The sequence below is a fragment of the Tenebrio molitor genome, chromosome 9 (genome assembly GCF_963966145.1).
Source record: "Tenebrio molitor chromosome 9, icTenMoli1.1, whole genome shotgun sequence".
Lineage (NCBI taxonomy): Eukaryota > Metazoa > Arthropoda > Insecta > Coleoptera > Tenebrionidae > Tenebrio > Tenebrio molitor.
The window spans coordinates 8,850,661-8,862,924 of NC_091054.1; the positions used below are offsets into that span (position 1 = coordinate 8,850,661).

Genomic DNA, 12,264 nt, shown 5'->3' on the forward strand with positions numbered 1-12,264 from the left:
CAAAAGTCACCATCACGTTTTTCTTAAGGTGTTTCATCGCGACACGAGTCGAATTCGTCGCGGCGTGGACGCCACCTCCGTAAAAACGCGCTCCTCCGGTTGCGGAAGAACTATTTTAATCGTGCGACTGTTGAAATGTTCTCGTTCACAAATCATTTTCTAATCCCCGGATCTGGTCGGATTCATTAGTTTCAATTCGGAGGAGCAAATCACGTGACCGCAAATCAACCAGTGCGGATTCGGTTCCGGAAGCCGAAACGGTCGGATATCGGACACATAAATTTGACTAATTTTGCCGGAGTTGCTCCGGATCTGGCCGCGTTTTAATAATTTTCTGATAAAAATGGTCCTCGTCGGTCGTGTCAAGTGATTCGATTAGCGGAGCATTTTTGCAGGACGAGGTCCCTTTTGAACAGCAATAACGCAATTTCGCGATTAAAAGGATCACTGGCGTCCGCCATTAACGTTATTGCTTCATCTACCGGCTAATAGCTAATATTATCTGTTTTTAATGATGTTATAAAGCAAATTGAGCATTCCGTAGAGATTTATTACGCGAATACGTCGCTCGTCTCTGTTATTACGTCTGGGGACGTCGCAAATCCCCCTTTAGGGCGACCCACAAAACCGAACATTTTCTTTCGGTTTTTCCGACTGCATTTCCAGGACTAACTCGAAGCCGTCCCATTGAAATTTTCCGTTATACGACCGCCGCCCTCGTAAAATACCGGTTTAAGGTAAACCTACACGGATCTTTCGTCGCTTATTATTGATATTGGCGATGTAATTCCTCCCATTTTGCGCCCATTGAGGTCCTGACGCGTACGGATTTTTTTCCTGAATAAAATATGAACACTGCGAGAACGAATCGAGCCGATATATTATATATCCCCACTCGCATTCGTCATTAAAGTCGGATATTTCCATCGGAAAGACATTTTCGGAAGTCGATATTCAGATCCCGCTTTAAATATTCAACGCCACGCAAAAAAGAGGTTATGTAACGACTTGCCGGCATTAGCTGACAGCAACGCCTCAATTATTAACAAGACAATCGGACGGGTGCGCGAAAACGCGGAATTTGCAGTTCAAACTTCGCGCCAAACACGTGGCGCTGCGAGTGTTTGAGTTGGTAACTAATACGTCGACTGTCGGCCCGCGCGCTCTTATCATTCTCGTTTTTCAAGTGCGAATTCGGTACGTCGCTGTGTTTCTGTTGAGGCAGTTAATGTTACCAACATTACCGTTTAACAACATAATCCAGTGACATAACAAATCTGTCAGGTTGGCAATTACCAGAGCACACTAATAATGTGCCGAAATTCGGGAGAGCAGGTGGGCGTGGCGGCAAACATGCCCCGACAGGGACAGCTTTATTTAATCATTAGACCCCTACAGACGCCCCTGTATAGGTTTACGCGGCGCCGGCCAATTTACATGCAAATTGTATTAATACGGGCCCGAATTTGTCCTTGAAGAGGAACAACCGAGAAGAGCATAATATCCGCTTTCCCATCACGCCACTGCTCTCGACTGTCAATATTTGACCTGTCAAACATCCTCGGAAGACGTTCGATTCTTGGCGGTGATGAAGCCATCGCGTTTAATTTTTAAAATTTCGATTAGGGCCAGGTCGAGATTGTCGCCGAAGGTGGAGCGGCCGTGCCCTCGGCTGAATATTTCAGGAGGCGGCGTCACGACACCGACCAAGGCCTACTTAACAATCACACAAATTCGCCCCGCGGGATCTCACGCGATAAAAAATGTCGACGCGGGGGTACGGAGCCCTTTGGGTACGGCCCTGGCGTATGCAATTTTTCGTCGAGATCGATATTGCAAGTTCTCGACCGCCCCCACAGCCCCCGTCGCCCGTTCGAAACGAATAAACTTTCAGCGTAATTGGGACGTTAGTTAAAAAGTTAAAATTACATCATGAGAACAGAAGTCGCGGACCCGTTGGGCTACTTTCAATAATTAAAAGTGCCGATGTTTCTGCGAAGATGCATCGCGGCATCGTCAGAAACAATTATTTAAATGGATGTTTTCAATTAGGGAGGATCATATTAATGGCCGGGTGGGGGAGTGGGGTTGCGGGATGTATGATTAATTGCTTTCTTTAAAGAGAACGAAAGAAGTTGGAACAAAGGAAAGGATTTACTTACGAGATTAACGAACAATGCATGGCAGCAGTCAGACGGGGAAAAACAAACCTAACCTCATTTATTTGGATCACGTGACAACAATGCGTCTAACGTGGATCGAAAAACGGTAATGATCCGGCGGAGGAAGTTCGCCTAATTGTCGACGAAAGAACAGGAAAAAACTGGAGAAAATGAGGTTAATAAAGACTGAAAACACCCCATTTGTGACGACGACGACGACGACGCCCCGTCGTGTAAACGCAGCTTTAGGTACGACGTGTCAAACGTCAAGTGTCAGTTTTTGTTTTGCGAACGGTGTTAACTCGCTCGAAAAGACGTCAGCGCCGGTGTTACTTCTAATTTGGAATGAAAGGTACAAAATTTGGGTTAAAACGAGAGAAGGGGCGCGTGCCGTGCCCTAAATGTTTGAGATTTTAGTTTGACAAAAAGTGGGGTTACGTGTCAGCTGCACAGATGAAAGGAGGGATTTCTTTGTCCGTTTTGAAATGGCGTCAGGTTTTGAACGGGATCGACGATCGAACATCCACAAGTACCGACTCCCAACAATTAAGATATTCATCACATTATGCCGCGGCACAGTTCCGGCCTACATACGCGGAGCCCCGTTCCGTTCCCCTCGTTAATTAACCGGGGCGCTGTCGCCCCCTCACCTTCCGCCCCCTTCCAACAAGTTTGCATCACTCCGGCAACTCCATTGAAAACGTTCCCGTTCCATGTAACTTATACATCTATAGTTCGTCCTTTCGTAAACAATGGCTGTCGTTTTCTACCCGACCACTTTGCATTATCCATCCCGTGGGAATAATCGCGCCACTCACGGCCCCACGAAGCGAACAAATCCGGACAGGATCAGGATAATGAGACGCTAATCGGGGAAACAGCTAAACTGTAACAGGATAACGCTTTTTCAATCTGACGTTTCATACATCATTTTAAAGCTTTTCCACGCTTTTATTCGAACGGGTTTACACAAGCTAACGCTATTTGACAAAGTTGTTTAGTTAACCCTCAAATTCGAGCCTTCGAGCTTGACGTTGCAGGCTTGCAGGTCACGGGTTTGGCGTTGACGGTGCAAACGTTTTCTTTGTCGGCGTTCCGGCTCTTTATGTACATTCCCACCGGACTCACGACGTTTTTGAATCTGTTTTTGGCAGTTTTTGGAAATCTACTCTTATTGCTGGATTTCAAAGGCGCTTTAAAAGCGTCTTCTCTCTTCTCCTGCGGGGGTTGGGGCTTCTCCTCTTCCACCCTGTCTCCCGGCATGACATAGTCCAAGCCGTATCTCAGGGCCATCTCCATTTCTGAAACCGTATCGTCCCACCCGAGCCAGCTCTCGACTTTCAGACTCTTGTTTTCCTCCGAGCCAGTCTCCACAGTCCTCCTCGGATTTTTTGACCCCTTTCGGAAGACACCTGGATCGCTGTGTCTGCGTCTGATCTTGAAACCAACGTTTTGGAGTTCTCTCTTCACTTCTTTTAACGAGAGAGGACCCCAGGCGATGTCTTCATCGCTACTGTAATAAGCTTGATCCATAATGAAACTTAATTTCAGCGAGTGACATTTAATAATGTCACAGTTGTTGGTTGATTTATGGTCCGAAAGGGGGCTGACCGCAGTTGACTATGAGTGGGTGAAATATTACAGTGATGGAATGAAAAGCAACGCGGGACAATCAATTTACGTAATTTATGAGTACCGCCAAAATCGACAATTCGACCAAAAAAAAATGTTTTTGTGCGTTAGAATTTATTTTAAATTGTGACAGCTGTTACAGGCAAAACAGACTGGCAACACTGTCTGTGTCAATTGACAATAAGACGAACCACGGCCTCCTAGATACTCATCTCTTGTGTATCTAGGAGGCCGTGAAACGAACGATGATGGTTCGAGATTTCACCAGTAGGAACGCTCAACATCACGCTGCCACTTTAAATAAATTAAATTATCCACGAGATAATTTGATTTGTTTGGATGTTTTGTTACGAATTTTGCAGCGGTACTTACCCCCACCCTGATGAGCATTTTTTAACCAAAAACGTAACACGAGAAGTGGCAATCTAATTTTTCGCGTCGTGCAGAAGTAACGTCAATTTGTCCGAGCACACTGCGGTCACATTCGCACACCCAAATTGCGTTGACATTTGCTAGTGCCAACACTGCCAACTTAATTCTGGCAAATTAAACGAAACATTCTAGTTCATTTGCAGTTGTCGACTAAAACTGGTGTCCGCATAGTTGGTGCGAGTGAAAAAAAAACAAAAATTCGACTCTGTTTGCTCTGTGCGAGCAAATACGCGGCTCAGAGCGACACAAACGTTATTAATAAGTCACGGACCATCACACCTGGCTGGGGGACTTTGGTGTTTATCCGTTTGGGAAAAAATTGTCGGAGCGAACGGGGCGCCCCCGGTGGCCGAATTGCGAACGGGTGGTGGTCGCAGTGACATTTGGCTCGTAACGAGTTTTCTTTTAATTTTCGTCGCTCAGGTGGTCGCCGGGAAAAGTTGGACCGCCGGTGGTGTCGGAAATTGTAAATTCAGGCTCCTTGGCCAAACGCCGACGAGGTTTCCGCCGTCCCCGCAATAAAATCAATTAAAGTTTTGATTGGTTCGGGAAACGGGAGCTCCTATTTTCCTCCGGAGCTGGTTTATCAGTTGATTTGTCGCATTTATAATGAGGTTTCCAATTGTTTTCCGAACGACCTCCCCGTGAATCTTGCATGTTCCACGGCCGCGAAGCAGTACCGGACGAGAGATCAGTGGCGTAGTCAAACATAAACTGGGGGATTTTACGATGCAAACGAATAATCGTCACCTGACGGGAGCCTTTTTCTCGTAAACCGCGTCTCTTGTCTAGTAAATCCGCCATGCATTAAATCGGAAAGTTCAAGGCGAACACACTATTATTAATAAAACTCACCAAATGCGCCCCTTTAAAGTGCCCAAATACCAGAGGAAAGGTTAGGGGCGAGGCGACCCGAGCATGTCCAGATCCATATTTCCAGGTCCAGTTGCACTTTCCTGGAACAAAGACCGTTGTGAATGGAACGGCAACACGTGACTTTGATGTTTAATAAAGTTGCGCGGGAAGCGCTCAATAATGACGTCAGCCGATGTATTTTTGATGTGGCGATATTGAAAACAGCGGAAATGAATTCGTTTCGGACGTTTAATCTGGCGAAATTGATTCACGGCTCCGCGGATTTCTGCCAAAGCCGAGTGACACTATCGGAAAATAACACATGCGATGAACATTCCAAGTGCTGCGCTTGCAACTGAGAGGAATGTGATAAACGAGTGGAAAATGAAAAAGGACGTCGCATACGCAGTTGGTTGTGAACAAAAGTCACTTCGTGGATTGATTCGTACGGGTCTGATTGCGACATTGAAAGGGTGGTTGTGTTTTTAAATTAATTTCAAGGACTCAAATTTTCTTATTGAAATCAATAGATATGTTATTTTGACATTACTATTTTGAAGGAGCGCTCAGCAGAAATTTTCAACCGTGACATTTTCAGTGCAGTAAGTCCAACAGATATGCTTTACTAGAAGAATAAAAAGAATTTGGTAAAAAACGAGTTAAATGAAGAATGTTGCTGATAAATACCCGATATTTATTTTGATAATTGTCCGACTTTTGTGTTTCATGAGCAGCTTGTTCTCCAGAGTGTTTTGAAAATAACTACATAGAACAAGAAAGAGTGTCCGAGAAATTAAGTGTTTTCAATAATAAACTATGTAAGAGTAAAAATGATATGATGTATAATTTTACATTGATAGTTTACCGCTTTCAAGGTGTCACTGTAGAAAATTTTGTGATGTAACTTCTAATTTGTTTTCCCTTTCACATTCTTATTCTTTAATATTCTTAATGATGTACCTAATAGTCCAATTATAAAAACAGGTAATAAACAATTTATTAATTGCGTTTCAGTTTTCATTTAATTTATGCTTTTGGAAAATACCTTACAACTAATTAGTAAACATCAACTGAAAACTCTTGATTTGTATTTTACCGACTTTTTGAGAATTTGTTGCTTTTTATTTTTTGGTCTTTTTGCCTTCAAAGTAACTTTTCTTTGTTTTTCTCTTTTTTCGTCGCCCTCAGATTTACTTTCTTTATTTCTTCCTGTATACAGGATGTCCCAGAACTCGCTCCCCAGAGAAAAGAGAAGAATACTTCATAAAAGGACAAATAAATAATCCCAGAGCAAAAATTTTCTATCTTGAACGTTATTCAAGAAAAGAAAATTTTAATTTGACCAATCAAAGCGTTTTAAGCAATCTATAGTGAAATTTTTTTTAATAAACAATTGTCAATGTCAAAATTAAGTAAAAAACCACTCTGTACCACCCCACAATGTGCATATATGGACCAGCTGTATAACAATTTGACACCAAATCATAGTTAAGGTTATGTTCATTTCACTTCCCGGACCTGTTTTCCGCGAATTCATTTTCAAAACAAATTTAATGAGAACTCAGCGGAAATATTGGGTGATTCAAAATGATTGTGGCCAAGTATGGCAACTATGTACGAAAATTTATGTGGCAACTGTGTAGGTAGGGTAGAGTTGAGATTTCTTTGACAGTTCATAGGCGTGCAATTTTGAAAGTTGTCAAATCAATGTGCAATGGAATTTAAAAAATCAAATGCACGCTTATGAAATGTCATACAAATATTAACTGTACCCCATTCACACAGTTGCCACATAAATTTTCATACATAGTTGCCATACTTGGCCACAAACATTTTGAATCACCCAATATTTTTCGAATTTGAAATAAAGTCTCGCTCGTCAGGGCGCAGGTTCAGTTAGATTAAAAAAATTTTGACACTCATCAGTGTGACTAATCCTATTATCATGAAAGTCACTGTTTGGTTCATACCAACGTTTTGACAATTGTTTATTAAAAAAATTCAATTATAGGTGTATTTCCCGTAATTGTTGCTAGGTTGCATATTTTATTACGTTTTCAATAAACTGACCGGCTATGAAACTTTTGAGAAACGTCAGTGTCAAAATTTCATAGAAATCCCTTCAAATCGCTTTAGTACCGTCGCCGTGGTCAACCGTGCTCTTTCATCATGTATTCTGCAGCGGATTATGTGGAAATGTTGATAATTTACGGAGAATTCAAAAATGAAGAAAATCCACATGCTCTATTTTCAAGAGCATTTCAGGTACGATTTAATATAAATTTGTGGGCTAGTCTGTTAAGGAATTGTGTGGTATATCTTCAATTGAAATCTTGATGTTGACACTTTGGGACTTTGGCAAAAACGTCATTCTGACAAATGATAATATACGCTTAGCTACAGATTCTATTCACCTTAACACCTGGAGTTCCCTTTCTGGAATTGGTGGATCTTAGATGTCTCACAACTAAAGTCCATTCAAAAATCAAAAAACCACCAACGTCGCATTTTCCTCGATAATTACTATCGGCAACGCTGTCTAGTGTAAAATTTGGTGAGACTTGTAATTTTGAGGTTAAATGTTTATTAAGTGTCTTGTTTTTCTGGGCATGTATTAAGTAAAAATATGTAATAAGAATCAATAAATAAATGAAATGTGCTACTAATAAAACAATATGAACAAAATTCAAAGCAATTGAATTTTATTTTGAATCAAATAAATGTCATAATTTATAGTTACCAACATAGTATGAAAAAATATCTTCCTAGGGTTTTTTAAATTTTACCAACCTAAAGCAACAGGTGGTGGTTTTTTGATTTTTGAATGGACTTTATGTTATGCAAGTCATTAATTTTTCTTCGAGTTCTGGGACACCTGTATGTATATTTGCACATTTGTTCTTCAAAATTGAAAATGTCACCCAGAAATCTCTTTCGTTTTTGTTTATTCCTTAAACTCTAGCCACCTTCCACCGACAAAATTTAATTTTACGCATCGGGGGTCACGTCTGACCCGATTATACTGGGTGCCCCAAAATTCGCGGAACAACGTAGTAGTACGTTGTTAAGTAGTCATTAAGAGATCAGGTAAAAATGTTTAAAAAAATCAATCTTCTTTTTTGTAGAAGATATGGACCTATTCGTTATACTAAATGTGGCAACATTTAAAAACATTCTATGCATCCCAATAGTCTGCAAATATTTATTCATGGAAATGGGAGGGAAAAATCAAAGCCGTGTTGCCGTACGCTGTTTGAGGTAAAACGAACATAAAATTACTACATACTTGGAAATGCTGGAAATAATGAAGAAAATAATTGCAAACCTGATCACAATCGTTCAAAATTATTAGGGCACTGGCTAGTAAAAGACAAACAGTCAAAATCTTTTTTATTATTTAAAATAAATGAGATCAAAGCTGCACCTTTTGGGCCCCCATATCTTAAAATTTAAGAGGTATAGAATTTTTTTATTATTTTCTCGTTATTTTCTAACATGAATTGACATTACCTCATTGAGTATAAAGCCACGTTTTATAATGAATTTATTATACCAAAATTGAACAAATACAGGGTGATTCACGAATAGTGTCTGATTTAGCGCCTTTATTCCTGCAACACAAATTACTCTCTCATAGAATACTTCGGTGTTTTTCAATTTGAATAAAATTTTGTGATCATAGTAATCCGATTTTAGAAAAATGAAACAATAGTGTCAATCAAATTTGTCAAAATAATTATATTTTTTTAAACAAATCAAACACTATTCGTGAATCACCCTGTATGTTAAGAAGACTTTGTTCTACTTCTGACGATACCAATATATTAAAAAATGTTTCGCATAAGAATAAATGTTTTTTTAGATCGAAATTTTTAAACAACATTTCTAAAACACAAAACACACCTCATTTTCCTCGTTTGTTTTTTTTGCGGTCGTCTTACAAAACCGATAAAAATAAATTCTACCATAATATCTATTTTACAATTATTGTTCCAAACAAAACAGTAAGATGGTCGATTCTTGTCATCAAGACTGCTTACCTTAATAAAAAAAAAACTTAGGCTCTATTCGTCCTCAGTAAGGAATAAAGTGAAATACATATTGCAGTATTCCATACTGAACCATAATAATTAGTAATAATTTATTATTTTATTGTATTACATATTACTTTTCTTTAGATCCTTATATTGCTTGGGTCGGCGGTGACCCCACATGGCGAGCATTAAAGATCACTTAAAAACATGCACATAAGTAACATTTCATTTTATTATGTGTACAATGTAGACTATTAGCTCTCTATTTTTGTTTTTTTTATCTCACCCATTAATAAAGATTATTATCACTTTAACCTTTTCAGTTCTGCACATAATGCTTTCAGAATTTTAGTAACCACTTTTCTATTTTCACATCTCCTGGCATTACTTATTTTGTTCGAATCATTTTTCTTTCAAATTGATCTGAGCGACTAAACTTCTAACCTGTGAGAAATATAAACTGTTTCGTAGATTAACTCATATAAATATTATGTACTCAACATCGGCTGTTGCTACAGAAAGTAGATGAATAAAAATTAATCTTACGTGAGATTTTACAAACATTGTTTTCTTTTAATTTCCTCATTGGAAGACTACTAGTACCTCTTGACAAATAAAAATAATCTGAAAATAACATTTACCCAAACATGTATTACAATAATTTAAAAGAGACGAAAACAGCAATTGAGAAATTCATTCTGACTGATTTCCATAAACTTTTTTTTTTTAATTTACTCAAATGTAGTTTGTCTCAATTCTAAATTTCCACCACCTGTTGAATTATGTTGGCAAAATAAAAATATTTCCAAATTGGGAATTCTTATAACCAAAGTTAGCAATATAATTATTTTATATAAACATGATTCGAAAACATTAAAATTAGTTGATAAGTTTATTTTGCTTTGTATACATATAAATCATAAACAATGCACTTCTTCAAGTGGAGTTACATAAGGTAGAGTGCCTAAAATACTTGCAGCAGTTCCACGTTGAATTGCCAATGAGATTCTTTGGTAGAAGAAAAATTTTTTTTGCTTTTAGAATTTGATTTTCCACCTACTTATTTGCTGCATTTTAAAAAAAGTTGTCGTTCTTTTCCTTTATTCTAAAATTTTGAGTTGTAAAAACGGAAATTGACAGATAACCCAACAAATAGAATCTGACGCATTTTTCGCCAAACAGTGTTGCCGATTGTATTTCCAACGTAGAATGCAGTGTTGGTGGAAATTTAGAATTGAGACAGACTATAGTAGTTTATTTAACGAGTTCGTGTGTAAATTGGGCTTTTTTTGGCGCGAGTGAAACGAGCGTTTTAAAAACCCACGAGTGCCAAAAAAGCCCAATTTACATAATCTTTAAAAATAGCTTGACGTTTCGTTTTGACAAGCTGACATTTATCAAAATCCGTTCACGCAGGAGAAAATTCTCAAATTCTGACAGTGTCGAACAAAAAATGCGTTTTCCTATAAATCAATGATGCCATCATCATCATGTAAAGTCGTTTTCAACGACATCCGTGCTGTCAGTGTCATTTTTAATATGTTGGTGCAGATTGTACACACAAATTCATAACCAGTATTCAGAATATAAGAACATCCTAGTTAAAAAAATGTCAAACAAGAAATTGAGGTTATGGTAAAAGATAATTTATATTTCGTGAAACATCAACAACAAACGGTAAAACTCAATCTTCAACATGGTGTAAAACATCGTTAAACGAAGTCATCCTCAGAATCCGAATCAGACTACATTTTTTGTCGGAAATGATAAATAATAATTTGAAATTTGTCAATTTGCCGCGTGAAGATAAATTTACCAAATTAGAAAAGTCAAAATTACTAAACTGAAATAGCAAGCCAACATACTGTCATACCGACAGCACGGATGTCATTGAAAACGACTATATGTATTTGTTTAGTTTTTTTTTTCTGTTCGCATTGCCACGTGTTTTCAGATAGAAATAAATATTCGTTGTTTTTGTGAACACCTTTCCAGTCGAATTGCCCCACGATAACAGCCCATTTGCATGTCGTGTACGAGCCGCATTTAAGCAAATTCGAATTTAAGTGCTTCCCTCCTTTTTAATTAAGTTAGAGACACGGCTCGATAAAAACGGAAACAATAATAACGGCATAATATCTGGATATTATGCAACCATCTCTACAGCAATATTAAATAAATCCTTCCAACTTCTCCACTTCCCGGCAAATAAGAAGTAATGCAATTACATCCGTCAGGGAACAATTTCAATTTTCACCAACAAGGCTCGTTCTTGCACGTTTCATTTTTACTGTCGGATTGGAATAAAGACTTGAATGCCCCAGCGCTTGGCAGGAATTATTACGTCATAACGGGTCGTTCCGCCCCCAGGACCAGATCCATCGAAATTTGAATCGTGGCGGCGGTTTCGAACTGCCGGCTCCGAATTTCGGTCGACTGGTTGTTCCCCGCGGCTTCGACCAAACGCCGCCGCCTTAACTACCACGTCGCGTTGTCAATATTGTGTCGCGTGTTCGGTGGCATCAAAGAAAGCGGTCCCCGAAACCTATGAATTATCCATCCGCCCCCGTTTCTGATGCGTTTTGGTGCGGCCGGCCGAAATTTAAATATTTGCGCCGCCCCCGCTGAATATTTCACAGACGAACCGCTCGGACGGCCTCTTCTCCTTCTCTTATTCATTGTTTCGTGTTATTGTTGCCATTTACATAAAAGCGAGACGTCCCCGGAGCGGCCCAATTTTCGAGATCACGTCCAACCATAAATTCCGCCCTACGCGCTTATCTGATTTCGTAATTAATTATGTCGAAGGTGCGCCTCATTAGTCCGGTCCTGGAGCGAACGAGCGCCCTCCGACGGACGGGCGCGTTACCCTGACGGGGGCATTTCCCGTCATCGGCTGGCGCCTCTTGTAAATCACCACTATCTCCCCAAAATAAATATTTTAGCAATTGGGGCCCTCGACGGGCCCCAGATTAATAATTCACGTCCCATTTGCGGTTCGCTCCTCATTCAAACTAGTTTTTTTCGTGTTGGGGGCGAGACATCAAAAATTGATTTCTTAATTACCGACAACAAACCGTCATTAGCGCCCCAAATCGATACCCGACTGCTTGATTTATAATACATTACAGACACTTAAATGTCACTTT

General features: G+C 39.4%; 1 protein-coding gene across 3 annotated transcripts in view; it reads right to left on the reverse strand.

Annotated features, from left to right (window-relative positions):
* Nucleotides 1-12,264, reverse strand: part of LOC138138244 (uncharacterized) — a 54,774-nt gene that overhangs the window by 31,608 nt on the left and 10,902 nt on the right. For all 3 annotated transcript variants that reach the window (XM_069058060.1, XM_069058058.1, XM_069058059.1), the window contains one exon: nucleotides 5,082-5,182. The gene's annotated coding sequence lies outside the window, so the exon portion shown is untranslated. The remainder of the gene's footprint in view (nucleotides 1-5,081; nucleotides 5,183-12,264) is intronic.